The 24370-nt window shown below is 39.1% G+C and overlaps 1 pseudogene; it reads right to left on the reverse strand.

Moving 5' to 3' along the window:
* Positions 1-305: 305 nt before the first annotated feature.
* Positions 306-22956, reverse strand: LOC139720547 (prolyl 4-hydroxylase subunit alpha-1-like; annotated as a pseudogene).
* Positions 22957-24370: the final 1414 nt, after the last annotated feature.

The following is a 24370-nucleotide window of genomic DNA, read 5'->3' on the forward strand; positions in this document are numbered from 1 at the left end:
GTGACAATCAATTGCCCACGTCTTTGGAATCACAGTTGAATCCAGACTCACCAATGAAAACTCGGCTTTAACCTGCTGTTAACTTTACAGATCACTGTCAACAAGTTCTCAACAGTCCATGCGGCTTTGGAACTCTTCATGAGCCAAAACAGGAGAACAACTAGTGAATAACAAACATCTGAATAATTTTGAGCTTTAAATATCTCTTGGCTTTTGGCAAGATTGGCCAGTGTCACTCAGCAGTTTCAAGACTACACTGACGAAAAAATGAAACAAAAAATGGCCCTTTGAAAGGGTGAAGAAAAGGCATCTACACAAAAAAGGCGTTTAGGTAAGAGGGAGATGTTGTTTGTCTGTCACTCCTCTTCGCGAAGTCCACACGGTCTCCTGAACTCCTGGCCATATTCATGCGCCCATATATTCCCCACTGTGTGAGAATGAAGAGAATATTCCATTATTCAGGGCTGCACACTAACCCATTTCGTTTACTAGTCTGACCTGTCTGTCGGACCAGTAGATAACCAGTTTTTCCATTTTTTACTGGTAAATTTCTGAAAGAGTTACTGGTCCGACAGTAATTTTTACTAATCAGGGATATCTTCGGACCAGTGCCAGTGTGCAGCATTGCATTACTCATTAAAAAACAAATCTATGGCAGCATGATTGTGATTTTTTTTTTTTCATTTCTAATTTTGCACAAGATCATTTTTAAATCATACAAGTTGTAGCACTCCCATTACTCACAGTGCTGATAGCCTAACAGATAGTAATGAGAAAGGTATTTAAAATGGAAGCAGCCCAATTTTAACAGGTAATTGCTTGGTCAGGTGACAGCACACAAATATCTAGGACACAGTGATACTGTATACGCTATATATTTCGCAGGGGTTTTATTTTCGCGAATTTCGCGAGTTGGGAGCTATTCGCGAATTTAACAACATGCGAAAATATTACCTTCCAAAATGAATCCCTTGCCTTGATGATACGAAAATTTCAGTACTAGTAGTAGTAAAACTGTACCATGTCATGGCTTACCGAACAGACCATATACTAGTACTGTACTAGCTAAGCTTGTTTACGTACATATAGCACGTCCACGTCTACTTATGAATACTGTAGAGAGCCAATCCATTATCGCAAGGGGACCACTCATCAGAAATCTAGCGCGATGGACTTAACCACTTCAAAAATGTTGAATTCTAGCTTACTAGTTAGCAGAGTTTGGTAAGTTTTTTTTTCATGCAGTGTATAACTAGCATTCTTATTTGCTAGTAAGTTGAAAATGCACACTTTCTTGGCCACTTCATATTTTCTCTGGTCCCCCAATCGCGAATTTAACCACTCGCGAAAATGTGTGACAGCGGCAATTCGCGAAAATTTATGTACGCGAAAATTATAGCGTATACAGTATTTGAATCTGTAAAACAAATTAAAACAAAACAAAACAATTGAAAATGGTGTCTTATGGGAATCCAAACTAAATCAGCAGAGTACAACTCCTCAATAAGTTCTCCACAAAGAGCAAGTTAATAATTTCAAACTTTAGAAACTTTAGAGTACAAGCTAAAACTTTCTTTACAATAGAATGGCTCATCTTATATGACCTCACTTTAGATATGGTAAATCAAGGTCATTCTGCCATTACTCAGATATTCACTCACCCCATTTTGAACCTGCCAGCACTGGGCATGCCGCATGCTTTGTGTCACGGTCCGGCGAGCCATTCCTATGTAGATTGTACCAGAATATCGCAGAGCCCTGGTATGCGGGGATGAATATGAAGACAGCATGTCATAGTGTATCACCCTGAATGTTTCAACTCGAGCTCAAAAAAAATGAACTTTTTCTGTGAATAGATTGCTCATCACTCTTAGGGAAAAAAAAAAAATCTCCAGCTTGTAGAAATCAATTCAAACATCAAAGTAGGAGTCTAGTTTCTTGTCTAATTCTGACAAGAGTTGGGTATGGCAATATTCCACTCACTTATAAATTCATCTAAGCTACGCCTTTTCTGCATGACTTGTTCAAAGTTATGTAAAGTGGATGGGCATGGCAAACACTTTGCCATAAATATGCACAATATTGGTTGGCTACCAGCAATGTCTATGTGCTTGAGATTATCATGAAATTCCAGTGTTTCTTGTAATACAGGTAATCTCATCCCCAACAGAATGATTTTTCACTCCCAGAAAACAGTTAAGATTGTGATTTTTGATGCAAAGGTACTATCATTGTGCACTGTAGTGTAAGCTATCTGTAATGCAGATTTCTCCGTAATGGATAGCTTTGAACACATAAATTAGGCAAAAATCTATGGCAAACTCCCACAGTAGTGGATGTCACGGAGGATCTCAACGTGCTGGTACAATTTAAATGGTACCTTCTCAGGTGGTATCCTTGCTCCTACCAATGGAAACACTGTGTATCCTCCGGCATCAACATCATTTAACTGTGACAAGGAGAGGTGGGAGAAGATAACATCAATGTCAGTGTATTGTGGCCCAACTGCAGTTACAACTGAATGCATTGGAGAGGGTGTAAAGTAAATCAAGGGACATACAAAATTGTGAAAAACCTGTCATCGTCACGGAGTGTATACCATGCAAAACATACACAGGCAAAGTTAACAAAGATACAAATGAAAATCTGGTCAAATATCACCTTTGTAGTGCCCTAGCTGAGACCTGGTGAGGTTTAACTTTTAATAGCTGGAATGCAATGTTACATAGAGGCGTTCAGAACTATTGGACTTCCATTGCATTCATATTGCAAATGAGCAGATACGTATTATAATTCAAAATTCTACAGTGTAATGGCCACCTACAAATAAAGCAAAAAACAAAAACAACTAGAAATGTCGCTAAGGCGACTGGTATGCCTCCGCCATAATGCACGATTCTCCTAATAGGTCTATAGTACATGTAGACAATGTGTGATTACATTTTCACAAAATTGGCAAAATATTAAAATGACAAGTTTGTCACAAATGTGTTGAATGTTCACCTTCCTTGACCTAGGTTTAATTGGATGAATAGGAGAGCATGTAGTTGGGGATTTAAGGACTTTAACTTGACTTTGACCCATTCATACGTTTATGCATTGAGTAATTTTCAAGGTATGGAGAAAAAGTGCAATTTCTATAATGAAAGTTCATCGTTACCATTTTTATCTGGCCTTTGACCCTAAAATTCATAGGATTATCACTGTCAGGCACAACACGCATAAATATGTAGTAAGTTTCAAGATAACTTGAGCCACTTCTAAGATATGGAGGAAAAAGTTAGTTCAGCACTTTCCCTTGATCTTTGACCTTTTGACCTTTGAGGCAAACAAAAAAAAAAAGAAGAAGAAAAAAGAAAGCTTCCAGAGAATCTCTATTAGGTTATACATGCATACACCAAGTGTAAAAAAAAAGAAAAGAAGATAATCCCGCTGGCATTGCATAAATATGAGGGAAATAGTAAAATTTTGAAGTGTTGCCCTTGACCTTTGACCCCTGACCTTTGACCTATGAACCCTAAATTCTCTAGATATTCACTGCCAGTCAGTACATGTATATATAGTATGTTCCATGAAGATACCTTGAACAATTTCCAAGATACAGAGAAAAAAGTTAAGTTTTAATATTTTTACTTGACCTTTTGACCTTTGACCTCATGACCCCAAACTTTCACCAAAGACTCTTAATTGGGTAATACATGTATACACTAAGTTTCAAGAAAATATCTTCAGGCATTGCATAGATATGGTGGAAATAGTGAAATTTTACGTATTTGACCTTGACCTTTGACCTTGAGCATGTGCACCCAAAAGTTCATAGGCACAACTTCACCCCCTAATATACATACATGCCAAGTTTCATTAGGATACCTCAAAAGGTTTTTTAGTTACGCTGTCCACAAAATTCATTACGGACAGAAGGACGGACGGAAGGACGGACGGAAGGACGGACGGAAGGACGGACGGAAGGACGGACGGACGGACGGACGGACAACCTGAAAACATAATGCTTCCGGCACCACTTCGTGGCGGAGGTATAAAAACCAACAAAACCCATAACATAATCATACTTACATGTGAAACACCATATAATTACATCTGATGCAGCACAACACTGATACGAAATTTAAGTTCTTTCTTGGTTTTCTGCCTCATAATGGAATCATCTCCCTCTAAATACACAAATATCCACCACTTTTGACAGTCAAAATACAGGCTTTGTAAGGACTTGTCCATTTTCCTCTGACCAGTAAAATGAGCACCTATGCTTCTGTTGGTAATAAGCACTACTGAAATCCGTTTGTGGAAAATACTTACATAGAACAAAAGTGTTGCAATCCTGTCTCCTATCGCACGGTCTCTCCTTTCCTGTGGGGCAAAACGAAAGAGAGAAAGAAACTGCAAGAGAAAAATCTTAAATTTAAAATGAAGCACCATAAACTAAAAGACACCAAGAGCAGCAAATATGAAAATCACCATTATGAACATGTACATTCATTCTGACCTGTGCAACTTCATTTCAAAACACAGAACCTGAAAATTCACAGAGAGCACTAGAGTTCAAAGGTGAGGATCTCAATTCACAGGAGAAGAAACATTTCTCAGTGAACAATGGCATTGGAGTGGAATCAGTGGTGGCTGGTTCATAATGGAGATGACCATCTTTAAGTCATGTTTAAGATGAACAAAGCATGTTTTCTTTGCATGAGATATCAATCATTACTTGGAGCTTCATTCGTGCATGGAGCTCTCTGTGGTGTTAAAATAGAATTCATCTACAAAATGATTTATCAACATCATCAGCGTCAGCAAAGTCATCACCACATCATTCATGATCATCACTGTCAACACCATCATTTTCATCATCAGAGACCAACACTGTCAGCCTCACCATTGTCTGTATCAACGCTATAAATATTATCATCATCACCAGCACCAGTTGCAACAGCATCATTGACATCAATATCACTATCAACATCAAAATTAATATCATCACATTTCGAACACCATTCCACTGCAATACGCGTGCCTATTCCTTACCGAAGAAAAGTCAACATGTGGCTCGTACTGTCCTCCTAGTCCATAGTTTACTGCCTGAGGGTCAAAGTAAAAAAAGAGAACTGTTGGACAACACAAAAAGTGACAGAGTAGGTAACTCTGCTCTCCATCCATTTTCTAAGACCTTACTAGGTCTCATTTTGACTAGGTCTCATTTAAGTGAGTTAACCACAAGAATTGTGCTCAATTGCTTGTAACGCACTACACTGATGTACCTGTGTTCCTATTCTAATACACAGAAAACAGACTGAGATTAATACACTAATCTTGATCTTTTGAGTCATGCCATATTCTAGCATTTCAGGTGTGGATAATAAGATGGAAACAGCAACAAAAAAGAGAAAAGACAAAAAGAAAATCAGACCATTCCCCCTTCCCCCCCCCCCCCCCATTCTTAAAGGGGAAGGCTAGTAACTGATCAGTGGGAATCAGTGGAAATGCTGGGAGATGATTGTTCCAATCCTTATGGGATTCATTCAAGAGTTCATTGTATTATCTATTGTTGTGTGAAAATGATTTGCTTCAGAATGGTCTCATATTCAAGTAATGTGCAGTTTAATGCTTCCAGGTTAGCGTCCCTGGTCAGTGACGGAGCATTAATCTGCACATTACTTGAATATGAGGCCGTTCTGAAGCAAATCATTTTCACACAACAATAGATATACAATGAACTCTTGAATGAATACCATAAGGATTGGAACAATCATCTCCCAGCATTTCCACTGATTCCCACTGATCAGTTACTAGCCTTCCCCTTTAAGTTGGACACATAGACTCTCCCCTATTCTTCAGTATCTTCCTGTACACTTTGAGGGATGTTCTGAATAAAATAATGAAATTTAATCCAATCACTCCAACCATTAAATCTCTTCACACATTCTTCCTGACAGCCTAGCCTCTTCACTCACAACAAATAAAGGTGACCATAGAATACATATGAAAAATGCTATTCATTTGGGAATGTGGTTGTAGCTCCCTAACCCCCCCCCCCAAAAAAAAAAAAAAAAATGAAGCAACTCAAGTGCATTTGAATAACTTAAAGAAAAAAAAAGAAAGAGAAAAAAGAGTAAGATGATGGAAGTTCTGACTGCACGGCGGCACATTTTACCTGAAAGTCTTCGGCTGTAGCCAGGGACAGTCCCGTGTAGGCCTCGACCCGCCGGTATATCCTATCAATGGTGTGACTCTCGTTACGCCTCAGCCACGCGCTCTTGCTGATGCGAAATTTGGTATATTCCAGTGCGCCTTGGGTGGAGTTCTAAATAGTGGCCCTCTGCAGCTGTGAATGAGTTAGCAACACGCATGCATGGTCACTGGGTTAGGACGTGACGAAAAAGTTAGCCATATTAGGTTATACAGGAGAGCAGCAAAAAAAAAGTATGGACTAATTCTTAGTTTTTCCTCTCTCTGTTTAATTTTTCAACAGAATTCTTCTCTTTTTTTTATAAAGAAAATCTAGGATCAGAGAAAGAATCTTGCAGCCATGTGGCAGAGATACAGAGAAAACATTGAAACATATTTGAGAGGAACTATCTACATGTATCTTGAGGGCACAAAATGGCAGGGTGTGGGAAGGGAGGGGGGGGGTCAATTTTGTGTCTTTGCTTTAGCAGGGATTCCCATCACGTGAGCAGCATAAAGTTACAGGTGGGTTCACGACACACAATGCCCTGTAAAGGGGGTCATCCCACAAGACTGACACCCACGAGTCCTACAGCCCACGAGTTCGACACTAGGCAAATAAAGCCCATGAGACCAACACTAGGTAAAAACAGCCCACGAGTTTGACAGATACAACATGGGGTTTATAAATGTGTCGGTCTCGTGGACCTTGTTTGCTTAGTGTCGAACTCATGAGCTGTATGACTCATGGGCTGTATAACTCGTGGGCTGTATAACTCGTAGGCTGTATGACTCGTGGGTGTCGGTCTCGTAACGTGCACCCCTGTAAAGTCCCAATCTTTCTCACTCAAAGATTATTCAGACAATTACATGTACATGTATACTGTTTGATCAATTTATGAGATCTACTTGTCATCCCTCTTCTCCACATTTCTGGGAAAAGAAATGAAAATTCTATTTTAATACTTGATGTACATTTCATTATCTCTATTTCAAAGGTGAAATCACACATTTTTATGATGACGTATACAATGTATACAAAAGGGCATTTGTATTAAGTATCCACTATGGCTCTCATTTATGTAACATAAAGTAAATCAATAAAACAAGTACACAGGACTGTGTCAGACTATTTCACACACACCATAGCATGCATGTTTAGAAGTAAATGGATAGTAATCAAGCTGATTGATATTACTCAATAAAATTAAGTATGGAACTAGTGATATCTTTGTAAAAGAGATGTGGTTATATTGAGCACGGTTAAAAGCTTGAATTTATTTTGTTCTGTTTTTCAAATGAGAGGTTAATTTTTCAGGCAGTAAATGATGTAGTTATCATCAGGAATATAGCTTTATATATATATATATATATATATATATATATATATATATATATATATTTAAACTAATGCAAATATGGCATCCTTTATGACTTAAATTGGTGCTTTGTTATAAATGTAATGCACAGGTTCCAGTGTTGTGCATGATGAACTGTATTGTATGGTAAGCCATTGTGTTGTATTAGAGCATGCAATTTCTTGTAATCTCATATCGTTATTTCATTAAACTGAACCACAAGTAACATGCATTCCCTAGAATGATCCCAAAGCGTTTAAAAGTATAATTATTGGGAAAATTAATGAGGATTAGTGCCGGTAGGTTGTTATTAATGTGAGATGCAGGCAGAGTCACAAAAATGTGGTGAATATTGTAAAATTTGATACGCCTGGTCAATTCATTAAATGATAAGGCTCATCAAAAGTTACTGACTAAATCTTCACACTAATTTCTGTGACTTTGCCTGCAGAGCTAAGATTGCTGGCGATGACACAACAAAACAACATTCACAGGAGTTGGCCATATTTGGGACTCAATGCCAAGAGTGCACTAGTTACACAATCATCATCCAACTGTTAAAAGGGCGGGGTTGTCCCCTTCTGTGGAGACACATTTGTAAAAATGTTCAAAGAGGTCCACGATTTCATGCTCAATTTGTCTACTAAATATAAATAAAGTCAACCAAATACAAAAACACAGAAAGTTTTCATGGAAAAAGGACTATCAAAATAAAAAAAATGAGAACATCTTTTAAAAAGTTAAACATACTTTCAAAAAACCAACAAAAATAAATGATATTTGTTCAAATCACATCAATTATGCAAATTAGATAAGGTGATGACAACATCGCCTCTATCTTGCTTCACTCTGCACATCATTGCTGCCAAACCAGTACAATTCTACGAAAATTTGACTGAAAGAACTATAATTCAAGTTCTTTTTCCTTCATCTCACAAAAAGGAACTTTAAAGAACATTTCATGCGCAAGCCAAAGGCAAGCTTGTGAGGAGACAGCACCTTTACCGTGTACTTCGTTTAAACACAAGCTGGTGACCAATGTCAAAATCGTAAGACAACTAGCAAAATGTCAACTAGAAATGTCGCTAAGGCAACTGCTATGCCTCCGCCATAATGCATGATTCTCCTAATAGGTCTATAGTACATGTGGACAATGTATAATTACATTTTCACAATATTGGCAAAATATTGAAATTACATGTTTGTCACAAATGTGTTGAATGTTCACCTTCCTTTACCTAGGTTTAATTAGATGAATAGGAGAGCATGTATTTGGGGATTCAAGGACTTTAACTTGACTTTGACCCATTCATAAGTGTATGAATACTGTAATTTTCAAGGTATGGAGAAAAAGTGTAATTTCTGTATTGAAAAGTACACTGTTACCATTTTCTTTTGGCCTGTGATTCTAAAATTCATCGGATAATCACTGTCAGGCAGAACATGCATAGATATGTAGTAAGTTCCAAGATAACTTGAGCCACTTCTGAGATATGGAAGAAAAATTTAGTTCAGCACTTTCCCTTGATCTTTGACCTTTTGACCTTTGAGGCAAACCCCCACCCCCCCCCAAAAAAAAAAAAGAGAAAAAGACAATTTCCAGATAATCTAGGTTATACATGCATACATCAAGTGTAAAAAAAAAAAGATTGCTGGTATTACATAAATACATGTATGAGGGCAATAGTAAAAATTTGAAGTGTTGCACTTGACCTTTGACCCCTGACCTTTGACCCTATGAACCCTAGATTCTCTAGATAATAACTGCCAGTCAGTACATGTATGTATACTATGTTCCATGAAGATACCTTGAACAATTTCCAAGGTACGGAGAAAAAAGCGAAGTTTTAAGCGAAGTTTTAATATTTTAACTTGACCTTTTGATCTTTGACCTTTGACCTCATGACCCAAAACTTTCACCAGAGAATCTTAATCGGGTAATACATGCATACACTAAGTTTCAAGAAAATATCTTCAGGCATTGCATAGATATGGAGGAAATAGTGAAAATTTACGTATTTGACCTTGACCTTTTGACCTTTGACCTTGACCATGTGCACCCAAAAGTTGATAGGCACAACTTCACCCCCTAATACACATACATGCCAAGTTTCATTGGGATACCTTAAAAGGTTTGGATAGTTACCCTGTCCACAAAATTTATTACGGACGGACGGAAGGACGGACGGACGGACGGACGGACGGACAACCCGAAAATATAATGCCTCCGGCACCACTTTGTGGCGGAGGCATAAAAAATCAGTAACTACAACGTTTTCCAGCAATTTTCATAATCATAGTCACGATTACAGATGATATTCTATTTGGAAAAATCATCCAGAGCAGGGAGCAGAGGTTCTCTTTCAGTTTATCGAAACTAGTGCTATTAAAGATGTTTGTAGCGTCACAATTTACTGCACAACAAAGCCATTTCAAAACTTCCCTCTGACAATAAGATGTATTAAAATTCCCCATTCAGTTGAAAGAAGATAAGTGGACATACTACCCAAATTTACTCTCTTTATGCTCTCTCTTCCTTCACAATACAAATATGAAACACATTGTACGGATCAGAAGTTGAAAAAAAAAGAACACTTCATGGTTATCCAGCATTTACTAAATTGATGTTCTCATGAAAGACTGCCAATGGGTTGTTTGTTTTGTTTTGTTGTGTGTTTGCTTGTGTTCTGCCAGATAATATTTTCTTCGTTATATTTCAGATAATGCAGAAAGTATGCTGTGATTTATTTTCGATGACCGTACGGAAACATTACCGTCTGAGGAAATTATCTGTCGATAACCACATCAAAATATCTCTGCTTGGTTTAAGGGCGTAACAGTGCTCTTTTGGACATATGTATACCTTTTGACAAACATGGCATAAATTATCATCAAAGAACACAGGCCCCAGCACTAATGATTTATAGTCCCTTCATCAAACTTTGGACAAACAGGACATAAATTGTCATACATTGTGTATAACACAAACCACAACCTTCCTGATTAAAGGGATTGTGTAGTTTTGGTTGATATGCGGATTTTAGTTTGAACTTTCCACGAGATAATTAGAAACCATTTATGAGAAATATCAAAGAGCATAAAATCTATGTGGAATTAAAAGTTTATTTGATTAAAATCAGTTTTTGAAATGGCTGAAATATCAAAAAACAAAGTAAAACAAAGTGGTCCTAACAAAGGAGGGTCCCACCCTTTATTAGGACTTCTTTGTTTTCATATACAGTAAACCTCGCATGAGTCGAAGTTCTCGGGACTGACAAAAATGCGTCGACTTAAGTGAACTTCGACTCTCGCGAGAGTCGATTTTTTTTCGACTCACAGTTTAATATGTACATGTGTAATTTTGCATGCATGTGCGTGTGTGTGTGCGTGTGTGTGTGCGTGTGTGTGTTTGCATTCAAATTTGTCTGTTCTTGAAGATAATGTTATTATTTTGTTCTAAATTGAACATGGAATTTGTATCAATACTAGTACATGTAGTTAAACGTAGTTCTGAGAATGTCTGCGCTAATGTGCATGTGCTATGTCTATGGTGCAACACCCTGAGACAAACACTCTCCCAGGCCCATCCCACCTCCATTGAAGAAAACTATACAGCCAGCCGGGCACGCACAAACAAGCTCCGCCCACTTGGCCTGTCACTAAAATATTAAAGCAGCAATTGGTTGACCAAGGAGTTCTGGCTTGACATGGATAAAGTATGGATGTGCTGTGTGTATGGATAAAGTATGGATCGATGTGCTGTGTGCATACACGTATACATGTGTATGTATTCGACATGCGTGCGGAGCGGTACGGTGAGTGTGCAGCATGCTTACCTGCAGCAAGTCAGGGACGGGGTTCGACGTTCTGCGACATGCCGATTTTTTTTTTTTTTTTTTTTTTTTTTTGTTCTCCTCTAAATGTAATGAGAATGCCAGACAAATCCTCTTCGGCTCAAGTGATGTAAACTACGTGTATTTTGTACAAAAGGGACTGAATGTTTTACTTCGACACATCCGAAATTCGACTCTCGTACTTCGGCTTATCCAAATATTTCTTAGAGAAAATACATAGGGAAAAATCGGGACTTTTTATTTTGCTTCGAGTTAAGTGATTTTCGACTCACTCGACGTCGACTTATCCGAGGTTTACTGTATCTCAGCCACTTCAAAACTGATTTTCATCACATTAATTTTAATTCCTCTTATAAGTATATGCTCTTCAATATTTCATGTAATCAGTTCATAATTATTTTGCAAAAAGTTAAAACCTAAATCCCCATCTAAACCATAACTACACCATCCCTTGAAAGCCTGTATGAATACCATGGGAAAAACATGATGTCAATCAATATTCTGTGACACAAACAACAGCCTGTGGAATCCTTTGAACAATGGCAGGCATACTACTACATGTACTTGTTTGGGAAGCAGGTGACCATCATGGGCGGGGCCTAAATAAAAGGCAGCCAATCATGAGAGGGGCCTATAAAGAATCACCAGCAATGGGAGGGGCCAACCATCACAGAGCAAATGAAGTGCTAGTAATAGATAGGCCAGCCACTGGACAAACCTTGCCTAGCAGGGTTTGACATGGATGTAATTCTAATTTGTCAAGGGGTCCTTGTGCTGGGAGGAGCCACACATACATTGTAGCACCAGCTTTATATGAGGGTGTGGCCACAAAAATGGGTTAAACCATGATGAGAGGTCATCATTATGAGGGAATAAAGTTACAATAGTGCACTTTTCAATGGAAACCTCATAATGACAAAATTCCTTCAAAAAGTCATTTTCGTAAGGGCAGGATTCCCATGGTATGACAAACAGTGATGGAAGAACTTTGCCAAAGAGAAGAACTTATTACCAGTGTGAGGTCCTTTTAAAAGAAGGAAAGAAAACGAATAATATCCCATCAAGTCCAGGGGGGCGTTTCATCAACGAGTTCGTCGGAGGTTTTCACCGACAAATTTGCTATCAGCCAATCAGACGCAAGGATTTACACTGACAACTGTTAAAAGCTAATGAAATCCTTGGTCTGATTGGCTGATAGCAAATTTGTCGGTGAAAACTCCGACGAACTCGTTGATGAAACGCCCCCCAGGAACCACATTTCTGTGGTTTTGTGCCTAAATTTTTTACTACATGTTTCACTAGGCACAGAAGGTAGAATACAAAAAAAAAAAATGCAGATGCTTTCATTTCAGTTCCCTTTTGTTCATATACTGTATCAGCAGTATATTTGGTGGTGTTTTCATTTTTTTGCAAATTTTTTTGTCAGCTGATTTATACTTGCAAAACTAGAAAAGCACTCAGAGCCATCAGAACCTTTTTTCCATCCTTACATGCGTGTAATTTCCCAAAATAAAAGCCTTTTGTTTACGTCATTGCATGGCACCTTGCCAAGCGCGCGCTTTAGTGTGCGTATCTAAACCTCTAGTATGCGCAGCTTGAACTCCAAGTTCGTTGATCTTATATGCCAAAATACGAAAAATCCTTCAAAAATCCATACAAATTTCCAGATCACTTCCAAAATTGAATGAGGTGTTCCTTGTGTCAATATCAACATTTCATGCAAGTTTTATTCCGTACACAACTTTTGAGTTATTTTGCAAACAGACAAACCAACGTTGATGATCACTTAACCTCCTCCTTCTTTGGCAGAAGTAATTGGCGGAAGTAATTATCATCGACTCCTGTGAGACTTAATACAAAAATGCTCTGTATAATCACTATATAATCCAAGGTGGAAAATTACTTGTATTTCTTCTGAAATGGATAACACTCATTTCTCATTTTGTCACTGCAATTTGTAATCACAAATTTAAACACTCATGAAATCATCAAACTTGCAAACTATTTTTATAGCAAGTAATACAGTAATTGTTTGTTTTTCCAATATATGATATGCACAGAAATTCAGAGGTGTCAATTGAATAATGAGAGGATGATGGACTAAATTGAAGGAGGAACCTACAGTGGGAACACAAATCCTTAAAGGGATAGTACAGTTTTGGTGGAGATGAGAATTGGGTTTTTAACTTTTTGCGAGATACCAAGAAAACACTTATGATATAGTACAGAACATACCATTTTAAGAGGAATTCAAAGTTTATTTGACGAAGATCGGGTTTGGAATGACTGAAACATCAAATAACAAAGTAAAACAAAGCGATCATAATAAAGTGTGGGTCCCACACTTTATTAGAATCGCTCTTTTTTGATATCTCAGCCATTTCAAAACCAATTTTCATCAAATAAATGTTGAATTCCTCATAGAATTACATGCTCTTTCACATTTTATAAGAGGTTTCTCATTATCTCACCAAAAATTGTTAGAAACCTGAAATTAGGTCTCAACCATAACTGTACAATCCCTTTAATATGAGAGGAGCCCCTGGCAGGAGGGGGGGGGGGGGGGCATGGGTGGGGAACATCCCCACCCCCCCCCCCCCCCCCACCCCCCACCCCCTCCCGAACATAGTAAGAGCCACTTCTGGGATGAGAAACCATCATGAAAAGGCTCTTCCAATGTAGGAGCTCTGTCAAAGAATGAGTTGGGAGAGCCTAGTCCACCAACAGAGCCCAAAGAGTTGGTATATGGCTACCCCAGAGGGGTAAAACCATGGGGCTGCTCTTTCTGAGAGGAACCCAGAATGGAAGGAGACTACCAGGGGAGGAGCTTGGTGTTGGCACCGCCTACCATGGGCCTGGCCAGTCCTTTGATGAACTTGATCTCACTGTCACGGAGGACATCCCTGAAGATTATGAGACGGGGCTGGTCGAAGACCACCTCTTCTTTTGCAGGTTGGAGCAAGAGCAATGGGTGGTTGTGATGCTGGTAGCTGCAGCTTAAAAATGTACTGTTTCTGATAATCTGTCAAAGTGAAATATATTTGTTAAGTTATATTAACAATCTATCTTTTAGAATGTGTGAAAATTAAGTGTAATCATATCATCTCATACGTCAGTGTGGTTTTGAGATTTATTGCTAATTTGGAATCACTGTGCAACTACAAAAGAGAGATGCTCCAGTAAGTACACGGACAAAAATGATGGCTCTGAATCTAATTCCAATATAGTACTCGAATTTCACATTGAGATACACTTCTATAAAGTACATACTGTCAATATATTGCTAAAAGTTGTTGATCTAGGTCCACTACAGTTGGTTGTCAAAGTTTGCCAACCTATTACAGGTAATAAGTAACTCTAAAGACCAAAAAATAATACTGAAAGTGTACGTTAATCACATCGTGTCAGGTGGACATTGCCTAAACTCGAGGCATACTCTCATATCTCATCAGATTTCTTGACTTATAATGCAGAGTTTTCTGCAGTTGATGACATATAATTACGTAACTTCTATAAATGGGATCATGTTAATCATGTTAATAGCAACCACAGTTGAGAAGATATCAGACAGAAAACTGAATCTTCCCACATCTGTGTTAAACATTCAAGTATGATATAAAGTCATCCGTTGTGTTGTTCTATTTGAACTGAAGTTGGCAAAATAAAATGACATTTAAATGTTTATACCAAAAAAGTGCACTGCCATGAAATATGCTGACACTTATCAAATTCTATCTTAAAATTATTCATCAAGTGTTTATGAAAAAGTATATGAAACATTTTATATGCTATCAATCACCAAATAACCTAGATGCAGGGAGTTGATTTGTTTGATGTACTAGTAATATCAAGTAGGAGTTGTTTGACATATGGGGAATCAGAATGAAATACAGTGCACTCCCGTTATAACGAAATGCTCGGGACCGGCAGTTTTCTTTCGTTATAACGAAATTTCGTTATAACGAAATTTCGTTATAACCGAACAAATACAATATATAACGAAAACAAGGAAACCACGTAAATATATCATATTGTGTTTGCTGAATACTCATCATACACTGGAAAGCTATTTGAAATGTGATGAGTTACTAGTAACTGTATTACAATAACAAACGCAAGTTCCCCTCAGAAACTGTGCGTGACACAAGGAGTGAACACACAGTAGTGTGAAGCGTTCACCCATGCAGAGACGCTATAAATGCTTGTTCCGCTATACGTATTTTCGAAAGCAATTCGCATTTCGTTATAACGGAGCACATTTCTTTTGTTTTTCTTTGTCTGTGGCGCTCGGAAAAGACTTCGTTATAACGGAAATTTCGCTATAACCGTGTTCGTTATAAGTGAATTTTGTACCATAGACTTTAATGGTGATAATTTTGGGACCAGAAGATTTACTTCGTTATAACGAAATTTCGTTATAACCGTGTTCGTTGTAACGGGAGTGCACTGTACCTTCAAAGCTCTCTCTTCTCCACGACACAGCGCCTTGTATCGTGTCCACTCGGTGTATTCCGGCTCTTTTTCCGTTTTGCTTCCCTCCTCCTCCTCCTCCTCATAATTTAGCCCTTTCAAGTCCCCCATCTCACCTCGTGGTTTCATCTTCTTGTTCAGCATGTACTGAAAGTAGTTTTTATTGTCCTGGTACCGCAGCAGATCAGGCTCTGCGTGGATACGCATCAAATATTTCACAATACTAACAAAAAAGTCGCCAAAAAAGATTTGTTATTATAGTGCGGGTCAAACATTGAAAGAAGAGATTCTCAGCTTTACAATGACATTACAACCCTTCAAAATTGGATATTCCTTAACCTCTCATCCAGATACAGATGAAAAACTAAATGTGGAGGACTGTTACTTTTTAGGAAGAGATTTATGTAGTAATGATTTTTCTTAAGTGCTCTGATATATTCTTCACTGAATATGGGACAGAGTAGAGACTGAAGTTATATATCTCCTGCTATGAAGGGATTATGAGATTACCATGAAATTTAGCACACCCACAAAGGGCATTCCACTTATGATATTTGAAGAAATATTAAACTTATTTTTAATGGTTTTGCCATCTTTTTTCTTTTTAAGTATTCCAGTACATTTTCATGTGGCACAAAGGTGGAAAATTAAGAAAAACAAGTGAAATCTGAAATATACTGTTATCTTGCAAAAACTGATAATATATTGGCTCATACTTAATTTTATGTGAATCTAAGCCTCAGGGAAAACAAAGCGAAAACCCCATATGAACCTTGATTACCAATAAAGACGCATCATCAAGCCTACCACAGAATGAACCTGTGCAACTTGTGTGTGGGTTTTGCGATACACAGTCAGACATAATTTGTATTGACATCTACATGCAAACATCAATATTTTTGTGCTGGGTGGCTCAAAAACATATTTGCGGGTTTTTTAATTCGCACTGTGTAATTCTCAACCCATTCAACACGTGTAAATAAAATTGTGAAGATATTTTCGCTGGTTTTAGAATTTCTGCTAGCCCAGAGAAGCACAAAATACGTGAAAATTTCTGCGTCCACAGTACTGACTTTACCATGGACTACTCCAGTATTAGGTTTACTCTTTAATCCATTATATACATACATACCTTTTTCGATTAGTATGTCTGTCACACTTAAAGCCTCCTCATATTCTTCTTCCTGTCAGTAAAAGAAAGGGGAAAAGATGTACTATAAAACACGATATTTTTGCGACATGAAATTTTCACAAATGGGAGCCAACAGCCTTATTTTGCAGCATGAAATTTTCATGAGTTGCCTCTAACGTTCAATGCATATAGTGTAGACAAGATCTTTAGGGTGCATTTTGATTTTGTTGAACTTGGCTCTCGCGAAATTCGCGTAATTAAAATGCACACGAACATTTCTTGTCTTACAGTATTATGATGTTATGACTTAAGGCTTGTAAGCATGTATAGTTTTAGGTTACAGCATAGCATTAACGGAAAAAAGCAGTTACCATCCAAGAACAGTCTACAATGTGTCCTAATTTGAGGCCCTTACACAAAGTCTATGCATTTCAGACCCATCAAACAGCTGCCCATTTGAACAAAGACTCACTGCAAAGTGTGCGAACGCCAGATGGTCGAGAATCTGCGACTCGTTCATGGAGGTGCGCTCATCCCTAACATCTTCTCTCTGGAAGCGGGCGAGGGCCTCCTTCAGCCAAGGGATGGCACGTTTCTTGGATTTCTCATGGTAAGCCATCTTGCCAATCTCAAAGCATGGGTGTGCTGGGGATGAGTGATAAACAAAATCATAATTGAAGCTGCATTCACGTCACAAGGTATGTACTGGTAACAACTAATATCTGTAAGACTACCCACACACATTGATATTTAACCTGTCGAGGACGAGCAGTCCGAGTATACTCGCGCAAGTGTCTACGAGAAATGCGTGTTGTAGCAAAATCAGCCCATCCTCAACAGGTTAAGAAGTGGCAGTTTAAGTATGATAGTTTATAGGGATAGTATACTCTCTCCCAAACAAAACTCCAAAGAAATATCGACCCAAATACAGCTAAATTGATTAGGCACTAATTCTTTATCACAAAATCTATTGTGGACCACTTTCATCCATCCTTGCCTGTTTCTAGCTTTGATGATCTTTTGCTTTGACCATTGACCTTGAGCACGTGCACCCAAAAGTTGATAGGCACAACTTCGTCCACTCACACATACATATGCCAAGTTTCATAAGGATACCTCAAATGGTTTTTAAGTTACGCTGTCCATAAAATTGATTATGGACGAACGGAAGGATGGACGGAAGGATGGAAAGATGGACAGACGGACAATCGGAAAACATAACGCCTCTGGCGACACCTCGTGGTGGAGGCATAAAAAATCTATGGTCGTACCAGACAGGGTGGCGTTGCTCCTTGCTCCGGGGATTTCCCCTCTGGCAATCTGCGCCACCTCCAGCATGTAGGTGTCCTGGAGTCGGAAGATGGCCTCTATGGCCCCATCAAAGTCCTCCTGGTCGGGCACCTCCCTCCACAGAGCTGTGACGTTGGCATAGTAACCTGAGTGAAAGCAGATGTGGTTGGGTTACAGGGAACTGGTATGACTGGTGATGTCTTGGGACCAGGATGTTGTGATTGAAAAGTGGATGTGGCTCGGATATCCCATCCAGACTGAACATTTTCGTGCATGGTATTTGTAATTACCCCCTTAAAGGGCCGGGGGATATGCCCCTTCGACATTTCGCGCATTCACAAAAGCTTATCTATGTTACTGGTTTATAAAGCAATTTTAAATGGTGATGAATTAAATTTCCATCACTCCATCATAGCTTGCATATATATCATGATAGCCATAGAAGTTATAAAAATGTTGATCTCTAGTCACTGCCCCTTTGATTATACAAACCTCCTAATGGAAAGGTGTTTTTCATCGTATTTTCCAGGTACACCCAATCCCAGATGAACCTTTTCACCAACATGAAAGCGTTGACAGGGTGACTGAGGAATTCCTCTGTGTTTTCCAGTGACTCTCGATTCAGACGACGCAAATCTTCTGTCAATCTGAAAGTTGAAAGAGGAGAATGAATGAACTAAAAGTGGCAGCTTGCATATATCAAAAAATGTTGCAGTCTACACATGGGAAATTAAGGTAACAATCAGTCTATGGAGCATTGAATGCTCAAAATAACTTGCAAATCTTTCGTCACACAAACATCAACATACACTTGAAAACTGCTGTTTACCATAATCATAGATCTCAGTACAAGTAATATAAAGTCATCTCTAGTTTTTGTGGGACCCAAATGGCGGGCAATAAAAAGCATTTTGCAATTTTCCTATCTTAGGTTTACCAAAAAAATTTGATTTAAAACACAGTGCACCTTATTACTCAATAGGCCTGAGTGATACCACAAGCTTAGGCCCTACTATTTCTATTTACCTAGGGCTAACTGCAAGACGTTAGTATCATTCCCTCATTTCCTCTGTCAATAGTCATAAGTGTGTGAGACATACCATTTCACCGTTTCCATTTTCTTTTTCTTTTTTTGGTACCACACACTCTGCTAAAATGCTATGGTTATTAAAGTTTGGATTTCTGTCAATTTATGCCTGAGCTGTGGGTCACTGACACAAAGGACCTAAATTAAGGTCCTATCTGAAGGCTATAGACTGTTTTGCCTCTAAGGGAGAGGATGAGAGCATGTTTAAATACACAATGTTAGCTAAACTGGTTTCCCTCCACCTTGAACCTAAAAGACCACAGCGATAGCAGGGCTGCCAACCTTGAGTGAGAGTTTGAAGTGAGACACTGCGAGGGAGCGGAGCGACCTCCTGGCTAGCACCTGGCGGCCTGCTGTGCGGCCGTATGTATGTACGTACTACGTACACAGTTAGTGTATGTAAAGCGATGTAAAGCACACGTCATAGCCATACATGTACTGTTATTTGCCAAAAGTACAAGCTAGCTATGCTCAAGTGCAAATGGTATAGGTAGAAACCAATCGTAATCCAGTAACTCGTCTTTGCGCGCGAACCGAAAACGATTATTATTGGTTAAGCTTTACACCCACGCGGGAAAATCTTGAAATTTTGGGCTTGGGCTTATCGATATTCAGAATATCAGAGAATTTAGAGATATATTTATTTTTGTAGTCATGTACATGTACATTCCATTTTGGGGGTTTAGCGTGAGATTTCGTTTATCATAGTGAGACAGTCAAAATTGGTTGAATTGCGTGAGTCTCACGCTCAATGTGTGAGAGTTGGCAGCCCTGCATAGACAGACAGGCATGCCACCAACTGAGCCAGCTTGCCACTGGACCCGATACTAACTCTCTGACTTTCTGCAGCTTCTTCTCCTCCTGTCTGATGAACTCGTCCACCACCTCTAGCATCTTCGTCTCGGCTAGGATGGCATTCTCAAAGTCCTCCATCGCAGTGAAGACGTCAGCATCTACCAGCATGGCTCCGAGGATAACAAAGAGAAGCAGCCCAAACCTGTTGTTGATGGAGTCCATCATACTTCCAGCATAAGTGCAGTTCCTGAAACACACAAGGCCCCCATGAAAACAGAGAACATTAATAATACTGAAGATGGGTAGGGATTCTACTGCACACAAATGACAAGTGGACTCTGGGAGCACTTATTTGGAATGCTGGCTGAATTTCCCATGTTCTTTCAGTTTGGCGCAAGTCATTTTTCAGTCTGGACAAAGAGCGTCAGTGTTCAGCCAAGCGTGAACAAAGATTTGTTTTGTTGATTGCACTTGATAGATGAGACTATTGGGCATCCATAAATATGAAAAAATCTCTGAAACATTTTGAAATGTAATCATGAAAAATTTTTCAAGTGTAATTTTTTTTTTATACGCTCTGTATATGACCCCCACTAGTTTTGCGAGACTACTTTATTTCTACACTACTACCCTTGTTTGTGATATGTGACTGACAAATCTGATGGTTTGCATGGTGTAGATTATACTTTTACCTTTATCATAAATAAGACAGATACTTGAAACAGTGTTTAAAACAATGACGTAAATTTCATAACAAATGAAAGGTCTAGATCTTGACTCTTGGAGTAAATCAGGGTCACAGACTAGAGTCTAGATATCAGCAATCGTGGGTTTTAGGGGGCTATATTATTTTAGACTTCCAACTTCAGCACAACTAAATGTGGTACAAAATATGGGAAGCCAGGCAAGAGTTCTATATGTAGATCTACCCCCGCTACGGAAAATTAAAATTGGAAAAAAAAATTTGATTATACATTAAAAAATTAAATATGTGATTATGCATAAAAAAAAAAGATTCGATTTAACTAGTTAGGTGCACGTGGCTTTAGGGTTTAATAGTGTTAGAGTTTAGGGTTAGAATAACCACACCAGCGACCCCATAACACGTATCGTGACCCAACACGTATTAGTTACAGCGCCCGCGCTAGGGTTAGGGTTAAATGCAACCAGCCAGAACGCGAGACAGTATGACTGTACGTGAAGAATTCTAAGGGTTAGAGTTTAGGATTAGGGTTAGGGTAGCCCGACCAGACGCCGTGCAACACTTGTGTACAGTGACAGGGCTGTGTATAGTTCACGTTAGGGTAACTGCGACCAGCCCAAACGCGAAGCTCCCACAGTATAACCGAGTACAAGAAGGAGTGCCCCGGGGTGGGGTTAGGTTGGGGTAACATTAGCCCTGGAGACCGCGCTGCACTTCGTGTGGCGGCTGCTGTCGCAGTTAGGGTAACATTGATTTTTAGTCCATATATGTATGGCTGTGCTAAAGTTAGAAGCCTATTTTAGCCCCCTAAAACCCTGGACTGCTTATTAAGCAAATAATCAACATTGGTGGAGGTGATGGGACAAACTATCACTTCTGAGGCGATCTGGATGTAGCTATCTTTCCGAAGCGTAGCTGAGGAAAGATAGCGTACACATTCAGATCGCCGAGGAAGTGATAGTTTGTCTCACTGCCTGAAACTAAAAGTTGATCATTGCTCTATATTCCACATCTAGGGTCCTAGATATTCCCACTTTATTCCACATATGAAACCGTTTTTAGCTGTCTTAGGGTATCCTCAGGGCTTAGGCTACGTAGTTTATCACTTTAGACGTATGCGCGTAGATGACAAAACAACGAATTTGCTCTGCGCCCTGCGCGTGGTACCGAAATAAAAGTGTGTTACACTGTGGTCTATCACTTGACCCAGGTCAAATGATAGACCACAGTGCATCGCACTTTTATTTCGCACGTACTCAAAATTGTAAGTTATATCACACCTTAGGACTGTGTGGTCTAAGAGATCAGCGAAACAAAATGACTATCATCATAGAGTGTAACGAACTTTTATTCTCAGGTGATGTGATGCCACTGATGGGCAAAACTATGCTTTATCACATAATCAGCTCTTGACTAATCCTATATAGCAAGATTCTTAGTATCTGGATCTGGATGTGATACAGTGCAGGACCGACCTTTCGACTTCGGTATAAGCACCATATCAATTTGACCGAAAGATCGGTCTGTATCTGTCCGTCTGGGAATGTTCAGCGGAGACTGCGTCTGGCTTCACGGATCCCCTCCGGAGGACAGCGTTAATGGCAAAATATAAAAGAGTCCTCCAGACAGACGGATCTTTCTGCCTATGTACCGTATCAATAAATTTATGCAGAAGTATTACTAAACTGTGTTAGATCTAGTCTAGATCTATAGGTTCTAGTCAACTTCAAATCCAGCTTCAGGCCCTCAATGGCCCTACTCAAATCTTTGCAAATATCAAATGAGGGCAACGGCCTTCCGCCCCTAAACCCCTGGATTGCCCGTGAGTCATAGACAGTGAACTAGACCATCACTATGCATCAGAATTTACTTTCGATTTGTCCCACTTGCACTTGCACTTGCAACGGATGGTTCAACGGTGCGCTGGCCTGATGGCAGTGAGCGACTTCGTCCAGTGTAGAGGCTGGCGGCTAGGGGCAAAAGGCCAACCACCCACCGGCCACCACGGCACAGCTACCGCCGCGGGGGTAGGTAGCTGTCGTACCGATATGCATCCACACGGGGATCCAGCCACACTGCATCCCCATCACACACGCGCGATATAGTTTGACTACACCGATATAAGTGTTTATAATACATCGCATAAACGGAGGCACATAACAGGCCATAATACATATAATACGAGCCTAGAATAACTGTGAAAACATATTCGTTAAATAACATACCCGGCAACTGAGGAGAGGTTTCAAAACGTCACCTAAAAGATAGTGTACGTAGCAGCCTACTTCCAGGGCTTTTTTACACTAGTGCGTGAGTGCGCGCTCGCTGACTACGTAGACGGCGCAGATTCGCCGAATCAGCTCTTTTTGCTCGATAGATTTACACGTGTACATTGTTGTTCAGATGTTCGAAAGAGCGCCCACTTACTATTTTGTATCGAACAATCACTATCGTGACTCGTTCTTCCATGTAAGTGGATTACCGGTACACTTTTGTGGGGGAAAACAATGTTTCGCTATGCATATGGTACCGAAAATAATTACGCTTTAACAATCCAAAAAAACCCTATTACACCCCTCTGATTTTACATATATACACCAATTAAGGACAAAATTACTTGTAATATGGGTAGAGCAGGGAGCTAGAATTTTCACCATGTAATATATGGCCTATTATATTGTCTTTGTAATTCATGATGCATTTCCCCCATCTGTTCTAATATCTCTTCTGTCTTTTGCCAAATGAATGACCAGGAAGGTGGATTCCCTGGTATGACCCACAGCTAGTGTACCTCGTTCACTGCATCGTTCACTCATTCAGTTTTCTACCTCTATCAGATACACTGCCTTTATCGATATACAATGCTTCAAAGTCAAAGTTACCTAGCAGGATCCAGAGATGAACAGCTATCCGAGCATGGAAACTTTTTATTCCGAGCTTCATTGTTTTAATTTCCTGAGGAGCAATTGTGTCTCTTCATTCAGTCTTATTTGAACTCCCTATAACCTTATGCGCTAGCTGTCCTTGCTTTCTTAATTGAAGTAGCATTAGTGGCTTAATTACAAATGAAACAACAAATAGATGGTTTGGGGTTTTGTTTTGTCGAGTGCATAATAATTGACTGTTGTCTGTATGACATTTTGAGCCTGTAAGTCCAAAACATTTTCCCCTTTGCGAGAAATATCACAGACCTAAATGCCTAAAAATAAATGAGTCAAAATTGAGATAAAAGGTGACAAATATACTTTGTCTATATTATTGAACACATTTGTATGCATCTATACTATTACTTGTTTACCTGTCTCTATTTTAAAGTAATTTGTGGCATCTACACTCATCATCTGGTAATTCCAAGTTGCTTTAATTTCTTCCATGTACTTGGTTACACAGAATTATTGGCCTATTTAACCATTAGGATTAACTCTGAACAGCCTCACTCCTAATTAATTTGCTAAAACCTATACCCAGCTGCACTTGACATTATAATACAGATTTCCTCCA

This window comes from Diadema antillarum, unplaced genomic scaffold (genome assembly GCF_040938485.1).
Source record: "Diadema antillarum isolate AM-2024a unplaced genomic scaffold, OU_Dant_1.0 scf00000129, whole genome shotgun sequence".
Lineage (NCBI taxonomy): Eukaryota > Metazoa > Echinodermata > Echinoidea > Diadematoida > Diadematidae > Diadema > Diadema antillarum.